Consider the following 13826-nt stretch of genomic DNA (forward strand, 5'->3'; position numbering starts at 1 on the left):
CCTGAAAAGTTTGAAGATTCGTGCTCTAGTGGGTGAGTAGTTGCAACAACTGGGGAGGGCTCCTATTTTCTCCTTCTGTTCTCCCTCCCTCTCCCTCCGTACTCCTAGTCATTTGGAAGGAAACTACCATCTGTCTTATTCAGCTCACATTCTTAAATCCACTGCCTGACTGATCAGCCAAGGACAGACACAGCCAAAGCACTAGTCATGTAGCTCTTTTTGGCAGCTGACTTTTTGGCAGCCAGAACACTATAGAAATAGGGATGGGAGAGGGGAGGAAAAGTCTGCACACCACTTTAAGGACAAAGCCTGTTTACTGTTAACGTTTTCACTCAGTCAGCAAAAGCAAGAGTGACTGTGAACCTGAATTTGCATTTATAGTACAGATATGAAAAATGAAGTCTATTCTGAGCATGTCCTTAAAGAGATGATAAATCTCTTTGCCTGACTTGAGCTCTCCAGTGGTTTTTGATTGCTCTACCCAGATGAGAGTGTTACTTTTGGAAGCACGGTATGTAGCTTGTTGGACGGATGGTGATCATGGTAGTAGTTCAGAGTAGAAATATTTTCTGCTGTGGCCAGGGGTGTGATAAGGATGTGCTGGGTTGCATTGATTGTACTGATGTATTAAGTTTGGCGATTGGTGGGTTAATACTTAGATACTCTTTTGTGTATGGTTCAAGTGAAGGCCACCAGCAATGACTTCACTTTGGCTGGGGTTTCCCTGTAATCCATTTAGCAAATTAAAGAGATTACTTTGATTGGTGCCATTATCTCCTATTCTCTTGTGGTTGAACCACTTAACCTGTGCTTAATTGAAAGAGATAGAAAGGGTACAGTAACAAATACAATCAAATGAAGGGGGCAATAGGATCCGTAGGCCAAACAAATGATCAGCACCGGGCTAACAATAGCAGATTAGAGGTGAGATCAATTAATTAGAAGCTATTGTAGGCATTGGGTGGCTGCCAAGCTTTCTAATAGCCTAAGCAATCATGCTGCTCTGTTTAGGAGGATTTTAATGACTGGGAGTTGATGTGGTTATTTCAATAATTACTAATTTTAATAATTAGTTCATTAGAATACAAAATGTAATGTTCAGCAAGTTCTGTGTAGAAAATATTTTTTTTCTCTGTACAGGCACCCAGAAAAGGAGATTATATAGGCATTTTGTAGACCACACTGTTTTTAATGCTACGTTGTGGTCTATTTCCACAACAATTCATGTTTCTTCCTGAGGATCTTTGTAAATAGATTTCAGTAAACTGACATTCTAAACCTATATCTCTCCCCCACCACATTGTAACCAAGCAATGCTTGGGGTTTGAGATATTGAAGTAAATGTGAGCGAAGATTTCCTACCTAGCTAATTTCTGTTTTCCCTTGCCCTGCTTTATTTTACTTTCAGAGTACACATTCATAACTTTTTGAACCATATAGTTGTAAAATTAATTATTCTTGGCTTCAGGCTAATACATGTTCTTGGACATGGCACCAGAAAGTTCCCCTGTAGCTTTCACAGCACTTCCCAGTCATTTCAGTGAAACTCATGTAGGCAGTGATTCCAATGAATTTTAACTCCTTGTCCCCAACCAACTCTTGCTTCTCAACAAGTCATAGTGCTCGTTTAACATTAAATCTTGAAAACAGCTTTGTTTTAATGAAGTAGAAGCTGTATTGGACAGGCTTTGTTGACAGCTTTTGTAGCTCTTTGGCATAAGCAGTTTTTGCAATATTAACTTGTCTTTACCCTTTTAAAGAAGGGAGTAACTTTGCAAAATTGGTCTAAGCAGGTGAGCAAAGTGCAATGTGGGTCACATGCTGCCCTTGGGGGCCATCATCAGAATCACCCTAAAGCTCTTAAACTCTTTTTTTTTTTTAATGGACTGATTTTTGGGCAATGCTTGTCCCAAATGTGCTGGAACAATAGTGAGTTGCTTTCTCTGTCCCTCCCAAACCAGCCCAAAACACAAAATAAACTTTTAAAATTTGCCAAGACTTGGCCAAAATGGCACCCAGAAGTGACAATGGGTCACTTTGACCAAGTTGAAAGTGTGGCCAACTAAACTGGTGCATGGTGGAAAAATCTCCTCCATCTCCTGTATGGTTGCTTCTCCCCATTTAGGGTCCCAAAGAACTCTTGATATGTGTAACTGAAGCACTGACATTTTTTATCAGTCCCATATTTCAACAGCATCCAGTAGAAAGATAATAGATTTTTAATTTTTTTAAATGTTTAGTGCTTTTTATTATACTTGATTTTATGCCTCTAAACTTTTCCTTTCAGCCATGAAAATGATGGACACATGATAGAATATTATTTCATCCAAATCCTCTGCCTCCATGATTCTGGCTTTCAAATAAAGATTTCCCTCCTACTAAACTCGTTGCATTAACAGCCTCCTTCTTGCGTACTGGAGCCACAATGAGTAGAATGCTTATATATCCAATATTTTGCAATAAAATGAACAGCAAAACCAACATTTTATTAGACATGAAGGATCATGGCCCAAGTCTAGTATTATTTCCAATTGCAGTATTCCCACTGAAATCAGTGACAATTCTTCAAGTGACAGTTTATAAATACTATTCATTTCAGTGGGTTTACTCTCGTTGAGACGAACATTGGGTTGAACTGCATTATGTTTTCCCTAAAGAAGTATACAACAGCTAGCATCCTGTTGAGTAATTATGATACTGTAAGTCTGACTTATGACATTACAATTCACAACAACCAAAAGTCCCCTGAAACCTACTTTTTAAATCAGACCCCGAAGGAACCCTTTCCCCAGTAGTCTCTTCTACTGAGGAAGGCCTGTTTAGGATCCTGTGCTGGACAAACAGGAAAGCATCCTTTCTCACTCACCCAGTATCGATGCCAGTCCCTCCAGATGTACTGCCCCAACAAGTGACACCCCCTCTGGGTGTCACCTGGTGCAGGCTGCACCCCATAGTGATGTCAGTAATAATAATAAAAATAAAAATAATCATAATAATTTATTTCTTACTTGCCTCTCTGGATGGATTGAAGCGGGGAACAACAGAGTAAAATACAACAACAGACGAACATGTAACATCTGTTAAAATAAGGTTTGATATCAGTTAAAAGAGCATGCATATTAAAAATATTTGGGCCCTAATTTAATACTTATGATTTGAAAATCACCTGGATAGTCCTGCCAGAACAGACTGTTTTAAGCTCAAACAGTGTATCCAGGGGCTTGATCCCACTGTGGTTTAAACCGGGTCGTGATTTGGTTTAAACCACCATGGTTCCTATGTAATTCAAATCACTGAACCGATTTGGAAAGAGGAGCCATGGTTTCCACACATTTAACCTGGGTTTTACCCATTTAACCCACGTCAAAAAGACGCTGGTAAAATGGGGTGTTTTTGGGGATGAATTGATTTATTTGGAAATAAATCGATTCAGCCCAAGTGGGAACCAGGTGGATTCTAATCGGATTCGAATCCGCCCTGGTTCCCACTGGCAGTGGCTTCCCTGGGCTCCATGCCTACTCAGTCCTCTGTCCTCCTGGCCTGCCTCTCCTCCGCCCCCATATAGCCAGGAAGGACAGAGGGAGATATGGCAGGGAAGCCACTGCTGTTGCTTCCTGCGCTGATTCTTGAAACTGGCGCAAACATAGTGGGAACCACGCTTGGGTTAGAAACGAATCGTAGATTCAGTTCAGAACCTGGGTTAAAAGGTAAGTGGGAACAACCCCCAGCTGTCAAATCTCTTCTAGCAGGTCATTCTACTGGAGGCAGCTGTTGAAAAGATCCTCTGGGTAGCAGAGTCCTGGCTGACTGTAGTAAATGTCCGTAAGAGTGTATGGAGCGGAATATACAGCTGAACACCATCCTTTAGGCAACCTGTACCCAAACCATGTAGGGCTATTTGTACCCTGCCTGGAAACTAAATAGAGCTGGAGACAGCATTACTCATCCTCTTGCTCTCTGCCAAGCCAGAAATATCAGTGTTGATGAGGAGATGCTGCTTAAAATGTTTTTGAGGAATTGCATCATGAGATGTAGCTGCAAGACACAGCTGCAGACCCAAGAACAAAGTCGCTGATATTCTTAATGCCTTCCTCTATGTTTCCTGTGGGTACAATTCCCTGAGAATGACTACTACTGGATTTCCATTTGGGTTTGAACAGAAGTCCCCAAAATGATTCAGAGAAAGGTAAATTCACCCTGACGTGAAGGATATGCCCATATGGGAAGCAAAATTGCTTCTCATTGTGTGGGACGTTGCATGCAATCAGTTATGCAGGAAACAGGTGAGATAAACTGTTACTGTTTAATTTAGCTTATCCTTTATAAGTGATCCATTAGGTGATCAGAATGGGATGAGACAGAGTGCTCTGTTGTTCATAGGTTTGTAATTGGTTGACTGGCCAAACCCAAAGGGTGCTCAACAATGGCTCCTTTTCATCCTGGAGAGAAGTGACCAGTGGGATCCCACAGGGCTCTGTCCTAGGCCCAGTGCTATTCAACATCTTTATCAATGACTTGGATGAAAGAATTGGGGGCACACTTATCAAATTTGCAGATGACACCAAATTAGGAGGAGTAGCTAATACCCCAGAGGACAGGATCAAGATTCAAAGTGACCTGAACAGACTAGAAAACTGGGCCAAAGCTAACAAAATGAAATTCAACACAGATAAATGCAAGGTACTGCACTTAGGGCAGAAAAATAAAATGCACAGATATAGGATGGGAGAAACCTGGCTGAATGAAAGCACATGTGAAAGGGATCTAGGAGTCCAAGTAGACCACAAGTTGAACATGAGTCAACAGTGTGATGCAGTAGCTAAAAAGGCCAATGCGATTTTAGGCTGCATCAATAGAAGTATAGTGTCTAGATCAAGGGAAGTAATAGTGCCACTCTATTCTGCTTTGGTCAGGCCCCACCTGGAATATTGTATCCAGTTCTGGGCACCACAATTCAAAAAGGATGTTGAGAAACTGGAGCGTGTCCAAAAGAGGGCAACTAAAATGGTGAAGGGTCTGGAAACCATGCCCTATGAGGAACACCTTAGGGAGCTGGAGATGTTTAGCCTGGAGAAGAGAAGGTTAAGGGGTGATATAATAGCCCTGTTTAAGTATTTGAATGATGTCATACTGAGGATGGAGCAAGTTTGTTTTCTGCTGCTCCAGAGACTAGAACGCAGAAAAATGGATGCAAGCCGCAGGAAAAGAGATTCCACCTCAACATTAGGAAGAACTTCCTGACAGTAAGGGCTGTTCGACAGTGGAACAAACTCCCTTGGATAGTGGTGGAGTCTCCTTCCTTAGAGGTCTTCAAACAGAGGCTGGATGGCCATCTGTCTGGGATGCTTAGATTTAGATTTCCTGCATGGCAAGGGGTTGGACTGGATGGCCCTTGTGGTCTCTTCCAACTCTATGATTCTATGGTTTGAAGGAGTACAGATGCAAACCTAGGGAAACTAGGCCCTGGTAGTTTCCACTGTGTATGAAATAATTAAATGCCATTATTTATCATCTGGCTGCTGTAACAAAGAATGACATGCAATATATCAGCTGAACTGGGTACATCTGGAAATGATTTCGCATAAATAATCAACATGTTGGGGGTCTTAGTTGTGAAGAAATTAGCTTCAGTTTGAAAATTTGGTTGTTGAATCACCTGCAGTATGAATGAACAGAAAGCAGTTGCAAGCAAGAAGTTAGTATATATCTTTCTATATAGTTTTTAATTGCTATTTAAAAAACAAACTTTTATTCAGCTGCATAAATTACTTTTGTGATCTAACACTCATCCTCCAAAATATTTTTTCAATATATCGATGCTTTATCTTAGATCTATTTTCAGAGGATAAAAGCCTCATTTAACCATGTTTTTGTGGTTGGTGTTAAGATATTTTTGTTTTTTGTTCTGTTTTGAATTTTTTTGCATGGAAGGCAAGAGATCTGGCAGTTTCTTCGAAAGGTGTCCCCAAGTTGAACTAGCATCAAAGTTAAATATCCGCTGACTGCAAGGGATACTAGTCCCTCCAGGCCTGGATTGAGGTCGTTAGCAGGTCAGCCTAGGAAAGCATGTACTACTACTGCTGCCTCCATCTCTCCTGGCCTGAAGATAAACATAAGACTTCAGTTTCTATTGTTACCAGACCAGTAACCTTCACAAGCCGTAATGGCTGCTTAACAAATGTCAGAAATATTATTTTTTTCTTCCAAATTGAAAAGCTTTGACATTCACCCCCCCCCCACTTACATTGCATTTACACTAACATCCATAGGGTTTCTCTAAGTTGCAGATAAACTCATGCAGATACTAATTAAATATTTACACATATTTAGTGAGAATAGCTGTTCTGGACTTACCACGATGTACACTGTGGGTTTACTGTTATGTATGTAGATATACTGTATGTGTTGGTGTACAGTGTTGAAACTTTTTTTAAAAATTAGAATTGACACTAAAGCGTCCTGAGACTAAGGGTGTATCCATGCTGCACATCTGTAGCAGTTTGAGACCACTTTAACTGTTGTGACTCCATCTCGTAGAATCCTGAGTTTTGTAGTTTCGTGAGATGCTTAGAGTTCTCTGCTGGAGAGCTATGCAGTTGGCCCTTGGTATCTGCAGGGGATCTATTCTGGACACCATCGCCACCGCAGATACCAAAATCCATGGATACTCAAGCCCTCATTGTCTCATGGCAGCACACGCATGTGGCTGTACCACCCTTAAAGACAGCCCCCATTGTCCTGTGATGGCATGTGCACATGGTCATGCTGCCATTGGGGACAATGGAACTTAATGGTGCACAAAAAAAATGAGGGATGTCCCCAATGACAGCGCGGCCACATATGCGTGGCACCATTGGGTACAACACAGGCTTTCCGTTTGCAGATGCTTGGATCTGTAGATGAAAAATCCGTGGATACCAAGGGCGACTGTATTGCTGTAGTACTCTTCTAGAGCTCTCCAGAAAAGAATTTAAACTACCTCTCAAGACTACAAATCCCAAGATTCCATAGGAATCTTGCTCTGGGAATTACATTGGTATCAAACTGCTATAATTGTACAGCATTGATACACCCTAAAAAATTAACATGTTTGTCCAAAATGGCTTTTAATGACATTTACATTCCATAACATGTAGGAAAATCTTTTTATATCCTTTTCAAAGCTTAACATCTCAGTGTTTAAAACAGTACAGATTTCCTGTGAAGCTAGTTTACTATGAAGCTATAATGTGAGACTATGAAGCTATAATGGGGGACAAAAAGAAAATAAGTGAATATTGAAAATAAAAAAGAAAGCACTTTAATATCACTGTTGGCATAAAAATGTCATAGGTTACAGCATTAAGGCCTCAGTCTGTTCTAGGACAACTTAGAAATTTGTTAGTTCCAGTGACATATCTGAAATTTTACTTCTCTCCTTTAATTTCTACAGTAGAGAGGATTATGAAACTTGAGTTACAAGAATGGGCACCTTCTCAATGCCTGGCTGATTCTGCTCACATTATTAAAATGAAGATTTTCCTTTAAATTAAGATTCACAAAGAGCATAAGTTGCATGTCATATTGTAAACAAAATGAATGTTCCTTGTTTTCATGGGAAATTCCTGGTTTGGAGCAGGAAAGCTTCAGCTATGCACTTTGAATGATGTACCAGTAAATGGTATCCTCCTCCTCCTCCTCCTCCTCCCCCCTTATGTAAAGGCACCAAGTACTTTCCTTGCCTTTCTTTTCCCCTCTAGGAGAAAAAAAAGCCTAGCAAAGGAGGAGGAGGAATCAGGGCCTACAAGTCTTGAGCCCCCCTTGAGCAACTCTTATACCTCCCAGGGATCTTACCCCAGAGTTTGAGAACCACTGTCTTAGTCCAAGGGAAGTATGCCCCTTCGTAATTCAATTGGAGCAAATGCAGTTCCTAATTGCAGTTTTCCAAAGCCCTAGTCTTAGAAACCTACATACAGTGAGTTTGGAAACAAAGGAAGATGCAAAGAAAAACACATAACACAAAGGAGTCAGGGTGAACTCAAAGTAGGGCAGCACACAATAGAAACAGCAGGGAGTTGGTGCAGCTGAAACTCTTCTGTAGCAACAATAGGCATTCGAGGCTTGGATGCCTACTGTTGGCTTCAGAGAATGATTAGGAGTAGCCCATTCATCACATCCATGATACAAGCTCTTGGTTGTTAGTTTTGCAAATACAGTGGGCCCTTGGTATCCGCTCGGATTTGGTTCCAAGACCACTGTGGATACCGAAACCTGTGGATGCTTAAATCCCATTACATACAATAGCATAGTAAAATGGTGTCCCTTATGTAAAATGGCAAGATCAACGTTTGCTTCTTAGAATTTATATTTTTAGAAAATATTTTCAAGCCATGGATGCTTGAATCCACGGATCAAAAGTCCATGGATAAGGGGGGGGGGGGCTGACTGTAGCAGTCAGCTGGAATAATCATGAATGTTGCTTGGGTTCACCACTTTTAGGAAAATAAAATATCTCGTTAGGGTAGGCTGGTGGAGTACATGATCTGGTAGAGAGTCTAAAATTCATGGATGTTAGTCGGAAGCTATATAAGGACCTATGTTCCAATGTGTGATATGGTATGATTTGGGCTGCTCACGGTCTCTCAAATGTTCCATGCATTATGTACATAACTTCTTGTGCATGATTCAGGAATAGGATACCCTTTTTAGTGAAGGTGACTGTTTATGTTATGGTCTTTAAAATAGCAAACGGAGAGGCTTTTTAAAATATAAAGCATGTTATCATGCTGAGCATTATGTTTTTGATGGCCACATCAGCACCCTTTGGACTGAAGGCTAATGTTGACATGTTGAAGAATAATAAAGCTATTAATGGTTATGCATTGGTCTTCCTGTCTACTTCTTTGGTATATTGAAGCTGCACAGAAGGTTAGGATCTTTAAATTAGGCCTAGAGGCATGAGCTGTAGTAATAGGCAGTGGAGATGAAAAATGATAAAGATTCATAATCAATCATTCAGGGCAGGAAATATCATTTTTCTACAAGATGATCAGTACCTCATTATGTTTATAGGTTCCTGCATCACAAATCCACGCTAGGGATGGGGATACAAAACAGTATTGCTATGGAGAACATCTAGGTGAAACACAATTGATGTATTATTATGTATTTTCTTTATTTATACCCCCATTTTCTCTGGGCATGACTTACAAAAATGCTAAAACAAGAAGAAAGATTTACTCCAAATTATTTGTTATTCTTCTTTATGTGGAAATATGCTCTATGATATTACAATAGTATTAAAATCTGGTCATGTTCTGATGAACTAGTTCACTTGTCTACAATCTTGGAGCAAAAGAGTAATAAATGGAAATATCCTATAATTTTTCCTTTTCTTTCCTTTTGGCATCCTCTTTCTTCCTCTTGGTGTTTTTACTGTAGAGATTTGCCTGATACTTAGATTAAGCTTAAAGCACATAATAAATAAAACAATTCTGCTGGTAGTCTTGGCTATACTTTTGGAGCTAGATTAGGAAGATTTTCTTTTTTCTTTTTCTTTTCTGTCATTTTGACTTTCTTACATTAAGGTTATTCAGAATAAGAGACTGCAGGACTCTTTAACCTAGTTGAAGGGGATCCAGTCTGTCACAGCAGAATTTCAGCTTAGTTTGCTGTATGTACATTGTTCACCTTTTTTAAATTTTGATACCAAAGCCAAGGATTACATTTAAGCATGTATGCAAAGCAATGAAAAATCCATATAATTAAGAAAAAGGATCAGATGGTAAAGCACCATTCAAGTGTTTGCCTAAATGAAAGGGCCTGACTCTCCTAATACCCTCCCCACGCACACAGAAGAATCTGAGATATTCTTGTGTTGAACATGAATGTTTGCAGAGGGCCTTCTAACTGCATTTGTCTCAACTATTATTACTGAATTCCCATGTTTGAGGACCTTGATGAGGCAGCCAAACATAGTTACAAAGCACTTTACAGACCTTTGTGCTCAATGTGCTAACTAAAGTCTTCAACACTGCTGGGTACATGAGGATGTTCAGCAGCAGAGTTTGAGTCGGTGCCCACATCTCCATTACCCATTTAGCCTCCCATCTCTTTACTCTGTGAACACTGGAATAGTCCTGGAGTGATTTATGGGAGGAATTGTTCAATCTATACAATTTATTCTACGTGTAAAACATCTGTGCCATGGCTCACTTAAGCATGTTTAGTGTCTCTATACGACATCTTATTAAAGGGTTGAATAACTTTTTATATGGTATTATATTTAGCTTACTTCAAAATGTGGCAAGGGTAGCCCTGTTGCATTTGGGAGCCCTCTTATTCATTTTGCTGGGTGGGCCCTGGACCTCAGACCCAAAGGTAGCCCTGACAGGAGAACTGTTTCTCATCTCATCTCAACACTCATCTGTGATAATTTCCAGAACTGAAATGAGTACATTAGGAGGTTCTCAGAGTAGATCACCATCACTCAGTAGCAAAACAACAGTCGGAAGGCTTTTATGATATAAGTCTTCCTCAGTGGGAATAGGAATATATGGTGGGAATTGCAATAAGGTGTTAAAAAATCATTTGAACCAGACCTAAGCTGACTGTATCTGAGTCTCTGATACATTACAGCCTCAGTTGTTTTGCCATCACTCAAATACAGACGTCTGTTTTCTCATTTCAAATGAAATATAAATCCTTGAAATAAGCAAATCATTCCTCATGGGCTGGGTGTTGTAAAACAGGTGGAACTAATTTGTTGAGCAGTAGTAGTAGTTTCTTATTGCTCAGGCCATAGACCATTAACATGCAAAACAAATGAGTAAAATAAAGAAATACAACATAGAATAAGTAACATAAAGATTTAGAATACTTAAATAGAAAGTGAATATGGATATATGTATTTTAATAATTCAAAAGTTTCTATGATTAGGTGAAAACTTCCCAGTAACAATCAATTGCATTGTCAGGAATAAATTGTCCTCAGATTTTCCTTGCTGCCAGAGTGAAAAAAGACACTTTGTGAATTACATCAGACAGGAGATACAAAATATTTTTGAAACAGTTTAGAGTATTTTCAAGACATATTAGACCAAATAAATTAGTTCTTGATTTGAAATATGAAGAATAAAAAAAGAGCCCCACAAATACATAAATAAAGGACAAAGGGAATATGAGAATATCTGCCATAAATAATGGCTGTAGGAATGGTTTAGAAAGCAAGGGCTCTAAAAGCTTGCCTAAGTTTTGGAAATACAAGTAAGCAAGTCTTTGACTGCAAAATTTATAGAGCCTTATAGAAACAGTTTCGGGGGAAAATGAGTTCTTAATAATATATCAGACTAGATGGACTCTAAGCCCAAAATATTATAACAAAGCATCTCTTTTGAATTGGGAAAAAAAACAATGAGTGAGACTGAAAAAATAATTGAAGCAGGTTGCAGTTCTACAACTGCTGAACATATAATTTGAGGGAAGCCCCTAATGGAAGGGGGGAAGTTGCCAGTATAAAAATAAAAATAAATGTATGCAGGCACGTTATAGAAGCGAAACCAACCTCATCCTGAACCAAATCCACAGGAGTGCTGGGAGGTAGAATTACTATTATTATTATTATTATTATTATTATTATTATTATTATTATTTTGGGAAATCTGTTCTGAAGAGCCTCCATTTTAGCTATTATCCCATGCCCAGAGAGCATCACCATACAAATCAAGAAAATGACTTTGAACGCATCATGTAAGAACACAGGAATTTCATATTCAGTTGTTTCAGGATGTGCAAAATTTATGGAAAAGTGGTATGGATTCCGTTTTTACTTTTTCATTTATTTCAGGAATCTTTAGGCATGGGATATAGAGCTGTAACAGTCTCCAACTAAGTCCTTGAGATGAGAAGTTGAAGGCTTTCATGGCTGGCATCCATAGTTTTTTGTGGGTTTTTCAGGCTAAACTCTTCTAGAACATGGCCACATAGCCCAAAAAACCCACAAAAAACTATCCTTGAGGTGAGCTAAGACATTGCATCTCATGCTGGAAGATTTCAAGGTTCACTATATGCCATTTCCCATGCCAGAGACATACAGGGTGGCATCTAGTGGGACCAAGGCCTTTGTATAGTTCATGAAAAACTATAGATGACTCTTAAAGAAAGATGTGTGCCACAAGATTTGGTTGTCCTGATGTGCAACCTGTACTCAGGACAAGAAGCTACTGTCAGAACAGAATGCTGACAAATGGAATAGTTTCCAACTGAGGGTCAGGCAAGGTTGCATTTTATTATCCTATCTGCTTAACTTGTATGCTGAACATATACAGTCGGCCCTTCTTATACACAGCTTTTTTATACACGGATTCAAGCATACACGGTTTGAAAATGTCCCAAAAAAGTATAAATTTACCTTGATATTCCATTTTTTATAAGGGGCACCATGTTGCTATGTCATTATATTTAATGGGACTTGAGCATACATGGATTTTGTTATACACGGGGGGATCTTGGAACCAAACCCCAGCGTATAACAAGGGTCCACTGTACACAAAGCAGGATTAGACTTAGAGGAAGGAACATCAAATATTGAAGATACGTAGATGACACCATATAGCTAGCAGAAAAGAGCAAAGACTTGGAATGATTACTGAAGAATGTCAAAGAAAAAAGTGCAAAGGCTGGTTTACAGCTGAATATGACCACATATGATTTACATAACTTTAAAGTTGACAATGAAGACATAGAAATACTTCAAAATTTTCCATATCTTAACTTAGGTCCCAAAGAGACCGGCAGTAAGCACTAGCTTGGGGGAGGTGTGGGGGCATGACATTTAGTTGACACATGCCCCGAGGCCACTCCCAAGCCGTCATCATGCCACTTGCCTGCTCAGACAGTGGGCTGCATTGTGGTGCTCTGGCGTTTATACGGCACACGCTGAGGGAGCATCTCAAAACTGCATGGCGGCTGAAAGGGCACCCTTTTGCTGGCTCAAAAAGGAGTGGCATTTTGCTGCCTCTTTTTGAGCTGGCAAATAGCCGGATTGGGGTTGCGGGTTACAGTTGCTACGGCCCCAATCCAATGTTCAAAGAGGCGGTGTCATGCCGCCCCTTTAGGGCTGTCTGTTTTGGCCCTTAGTCATTAATCAAAATAGAGATTACAGTCAATAAATTATTATTATTATTATTATTATTATTATTATGCTTTATTTATATAAATAATAATAAAATAATAAAAGTTTTATTTCTATCCTGCCTTTCCAGGGATCAAGGCGGCGTACAATAATGGGATATGTATAGCGCTGTAGATTTGCACATCACTGTACATACAAACAATAAAATAGTTAAGAGTAAACCTGCCAATGGCATACTTTCTAAGAAATAATAGCATAATACATATAAATAATATATAACAATACAGGAAAGGGTTCAATAAAACAGGCAATAAATTAAAAACATCAAATAGCAAATAATAGTCACACAATCAGAAGAAGAATACTAGGACTTAGAAGGGCAGCTATGAAGAAACTAAACAATGATCTGAAGATCATTGAATACTAAAATCAGGATTGACTAAGCCATCATATTTCCCATTTCTATGTATGGTTTGGGGGTTGAACAATGAAGAAAGCTGTTAGGAAGAAAATCAACTCATTTGAGATGTGATGCAGAAAAGTTCTACAGATACTGTGGACTGCTAAAAAGACAAATAAATGGATCTTAGAGCAAACCAAACCTGAACTCTCCCTAGAAGCCAAGATGACTAAACTGAGAATGTCATACTTTGGACATGTCATGAGACATCCTGACACATTAGAAAAGACAATAATGCTTGGAAAGTTAGAAGGC

General features: G+C 39.3%; 1 protein-coding gene across 2 annotated transcripts in view; it reads left to right on the forward strand.

The window, feature by feature from the left end:
* RARB (retinoic acid receptor beta) overlaps positions 1-13826 on the forward strand; it is a 270695-nt gene that overhangs the window by 37049 nt on the left and 219820 nt on the right. The window contains exon 1 of one of the 2 annotated variants that reach the window (XM_042472135.1): positions 464-511. The exons of the other annotated variant lie outside the window; for it this stretch is intronic. The gene's annotated coding sequence lies outside the window, so the exon portion shown is untranslated. Of the gene's footprint in view, positions 1-463; positions 512-13826 lie in introns of those variants that run through there. 2 annotated transcript variants of the gene reach the window in all.

This window comes from Sceloporus undulatus, chromosome 6 (genome assembly GCF_019175285.1).
Source record: "Sceloporus undulatus isolate JIND9_A2432 ecotype Alabama chromosome 6, SceUnd_v1.1, whole genome shotgun sequence".
NCBI lineage: Eukaryota > Metazoa > Chordata > Lepidosauria > Squamata > Phrynosomatidae > Sceloporus > Sceloporus undulatus.